This window comes from Otolemur garnettii, unplaced genomic scaffold, assembly GCF_000181295.1.
Source record: "Otolemur garnettii isolate 467f Iridium unplaced genomic scaffold, OtoGar3 scaffold00030, whole genome shotgun sequence".
Classification (NCBI taxonomy): Eukaryota; Metazoa; Chordata; class Mammalia; order Primates; family Galagidae; genus Otolemur; species Otolemur garnettii.
In genome coordinates, this window is record NW_003852425.1 from 5,099,888 (window position 1) to 5,104,513 (window position 4,626).

Genomic DNA, 4,626 nt, shown 5'->3' on the forward strand with positions numbered 1-4,626 from the left:
GATTGATTTGGGTTGACATGTTTTCTTTTTAAAACACTAGTACCTCAAGGAAGTATTCTTGCTTTTGGAAGCAGGTTGCACCTCTAAAACTTGGAAGAGAGCAGCTGCACTGAGAGAATGGCTTTCTGGTTGAGCTGCATAAATAGGACATGGTATGATATACTCCTATCAGGATGTACTTTGAGGGAAGGGACTGGGGACTTATTTTCAGTCAGGAGGGAGCCTAAGACACCACCCTGTCTATGTGGTGGGGGGAGGAGAAAAAGCAGTGTCCACCTCGTGCCTTCCATCAGCTCCCTGCATTCTGGATACTGTCCTTCCCTTCTGCTGCCTTGTGGCCAGGCCCACTTCTACTAATCCCTTAAGATTGAGTTTAACCTTCACCTCCTTCCCAGCCCAAGCAGTTAGCGGTTCTGTCCTTTGGGCTCTCTCTGTTGTTTATTTTGTCCTGATCTGTTTATAGCTACATTTCTTCCACAGATCATTAATTCCTTGAAAGCAGGGATCATATCATAGTCATCTAGCACCTACCATAGTACACAATAGGATCCAATAATTTTTGATGTTATGAAGGAATTTATGACAAATAAAATACCTCACCTTGGCTAAGCAAATTATCAGTGTTAATAAAATAAACCCCTTATACAAGAAAGCTATTTCTAACTAGCATGGGGAGCATAGATGTTGCATGCTATTTTTATGTAACTTTTATATTTATTAAAGCAGGTTTCTTTCATACCTTTCTAAATATAATTGTTAACCTAGTTAGTTACAAAAAAGTAGAGGCATAATTTTTATTTATCCTGGCCTTTCCCCAAATTAGACCATGTTAACAAAGTGTGCCAAAACCATGCAAGCAGATTGTTTCACTAAACCTTTTAGTTTAAAGACTTGAAAATCCCCAGAAGAAATACTACAGCAGGAATACTCTGAATACTCCACTAATTACAAGAGATTACATAAACAAAAAATAAAATCACAAAGTTGGCCAGGCAAATTTGGGTGACTTTGAGATACCATTTTATAAGCCTTGGGCCTCAGGCAAAACTAAGGAGTCAGCACTGTGGATGTGAGTAACATACTGCTCTCCCTCAGGATAGACTCAGGTGTCCTCTAACTACGGCCTGTGGGCCACATGTGGCCCGCTGAGGACATTTATCCAGCTCGCGGGGTGTTTTTGCTGCCACTGCCTGTCCTGCTTAGCAGCCGACTTGTCCCGGGGCCTGCAGTCTGGCCCTCCAGTGGTTTTAGGGACAGTGAACTGGCCCCCTGTTTTAAAAAGTTTGAGGATCCCTGCCTGAGTATTCACCTTGGCTCTTGAAAGTGGTCTTTTTGCCTGCATCTCTGGGCACTACCTCGTTGAATAATTTAGAGACCATCTCTGGTCCACTTCTGGCTCCCACCTGCACCATCTGCAGACTCCTTATGCTTGAGTTTATGATCTTTCTTTTTATATCTACAAAAGCATTCTGAGGCTTTCAGGAAGATAGTAATTGCTGGTTATACCAGAGTCCAATGTCTTGACAACCAAACCAAACAAAATAGTCCTTCCCATTCATAGAAGTTAAGGAGGAGGTAGGTACATATGTGTGTTACATAAACACAACGTAAGATCCATGTGAAAGAAAATGTCATTGAATTTCTATTTAAGAGAAAAAATTAACAAATATTTCCACAATCTTTAAAACAAAAGGGTTGATAAATGAATCAGTGGTCTTCAAAATTTTTGCCCACACATGAAATACTATATACCTTCTCGCCTATTTTTCAATTGACATCCAAAATTTTTCATCATAAATTTAAGCAGTTGTAAAGGATGGAATTTCTCCTATACCATTAAAATTAACATTTTCAAATAAGATAGTCATACTTTTAAACGAATCCAATTAAATCTAAATATGGCAGTTATGCCTTACCCATCAATCATTTAAAGAATATATGAACAAACTGTTCTTTACATATAGATGATTTTACATAATTTGTTTTTCTTTTTTGCTAGTTGCAACTTAGGTGAAATACATGATTTTTCTTTTCACACTTAAAATTCCATTCTGCATCCCCATCTCTCAGGAGTATATCCTAATTATGCATTTTTATGTTTGAATGTATTCTATGAATCACCCTACTGTATTTCTCAGCAATAAAAAGGCATAAAAATTTAAATTTTAAATTTCTTATGACTGAAAGATTATATGTGTGCAAACATTTTCTTCTAAATAGAGGCATCGTCATATTTATTAGTAATTATTAGGCATTCAAAACAATACAAAATGTATTACACATTTTTATAATTATTAAACATGTAATATTTTATTTATTTTTTTGAGACAGAGTCTTAGTATGTCACCCTCGGTAGAGTGCTATGGTGTCACAGCTCACAGCAACCTCAAACTCCTGGGCTCAAGCCATTCTCTTGCTTCAGTCTCCCAAGTAGCTGGGACTACAGGTGCCCGCCACAACGCCTGGCTATTTTTTTGTTGTAGTTGTCCTTGTTGTTTAGCAGGCCCAGCTGGGTTGTAAACTGCCAGCCCCTGGGTATGTGGCTGGCACCCTAACCACTGAACTACAGGCACCAAGCCAAATATGTAATATTTAATAATTAGTGCATGAATTTGTTAAATACTACATACTAGAATGAGAGTTCAGTATCAGTGTCTTAATGTTTCATTTGCATAAATGCTGAGAAAATATTTTCACATTAATAAGGAGGTACACCTATAAGGGGTTCTGTTATTTTTATTACTGTCATTCCATTCTTTGAATGCCTTCCAACTTATAAAGTCAGTGATCCTTAGGTTATATTTTGTTAAAAGCAATTATTTGAAAATCATCTGACTTGCAAGAGAATTTGTTCCCTAGGTAGGCATTAGAGGTATACACTTTCTCAATACTGCCCTGTATTTAAAATTGGTAAAGAACTGACATAGGTCGTCTGAGGTTTTTACAACCCAGAGCAATGCACCTTCTTCTTATAAATTGGGAATTATACAATTATTGTGAAAGAGTTCGAAAATGAACACATTTAATCACATTCCTTCACCAGCAGATCAATTTTAGGAAAGACTACAGGTAGATATTTGAAGATTCAGAAACTGGCGGCCTTTAAAAGTGTCCACTTATCCCTTAAAAAGCCCGTGGGGGATACACACCTCAATTTGAAGACCACTGATGTAAAGTTTTACTCATCTTAGTGAATTAGGTCAGCTCTGGTTAAACCATGGTTGGTACCTTGTATGCTGGTGTCCATATGCTGGGAGTACAGAAGTGTTTTCTATACACTAGGGATGCAACAGTCTTTTTGGTTGCTTCATCTTTACAGATGGCTGATCCCATCCCTTATTTTCCGGTCTTTTATGTTTTTTTCGCAGTGGTAGTAACCTTAACTTCATGCTTAGGAGTCTGATGTTGAGTGTATATAGTGACTGCCAAAGGGAAATTACTATGCTCCACTTAAAAATGATTATTAAGACCGTAAAAACATAAGAAATGTTCAGGGTATGGCAGGGGGAAAAGTAAAGTACATAGTTTTGTGAAAATTATTCCAATTATACAAAACAAACTTTTGGACAACACTATGTGTAAATATGTATCAATGAAGTTATGATTTTTTTATAAAATATTTTTAGTGTTGCAGTTTCTAACAAAATGATTACATTTGTGATGCTGGTGGTGGGGGTGTCAGTCTGTTTACTATTCTTTCTCTCTATGTACTAGGCACTGTATGTTTGATTTCTCCCAAATATAGTATTGAAGAGGTTGAAGATCTGTTCTCAAAATCTCTATTTTCTCCTCATTATGGACGTTATTTCCCAAACTTAAACTCTTTTTCAGCCTACTTCAGTACATCCCAGGTCTTAACGACAAAATTCCATAAGTTTATTTCATCCTGCATGAACTAATAATTCTTTTCATCCATATAAACTTCTTAGCTTTCTTTCATTTTCAGTTTTTACTCTCCAGAGTTCAAGAACTCTTTGTTGACTTGGTAAACAAGGTTACTGCTTCTAGGTTTTACCATTCCTCGTAGGCTTTATATATTTTACAGATATCTATATATTTACAGCCACGGTTGGGAGGTTCCAAAACTAATCTTATTTTCGGAACATCTGTTTCCTGTGTGCGTTCTGTGGCATAATCACGACCTGGGCATATTCCAGGACCTACCCCAGAACACAGAAGAGACCAGTCCCAGAGTGTTTAGCAGTACTTGAAAGAAATACTTTCTACTGCTCTTCTGGGGACTCTGGAATGAGACCAAAGGATTCACTCAGCGGCATCCTTAGAAAACGCGCGAGTACCGGGAACACGCGAGATCTTAGCCGACTCTTCCTCCACCTCCGGCCGCCGCCGAGCGGTGGGGACCGCCCCCTCGCAACGCCCCGCCCCCGGCCCGCCGCGCGCAGGCGCACCTTCGCGGAGCTCGCGGTCCCCCTCCCACGGCGCCCCGCCCCGGCCGCGGCGCCCCGCCCCGCCCCTAGGCGGTTGCTCGCGGCAGCCGCCGCCCTCCCTCGGCCCAATGGCGAGGCTGCCGCGTCAGTGATGAGAAGCAGTGTTCGGGCTTGTCCGGCCCCCGGCCCGCAGCCCATTACACCATCCACCGCGGCAGCTGCTGCAACCGCTGCAGCC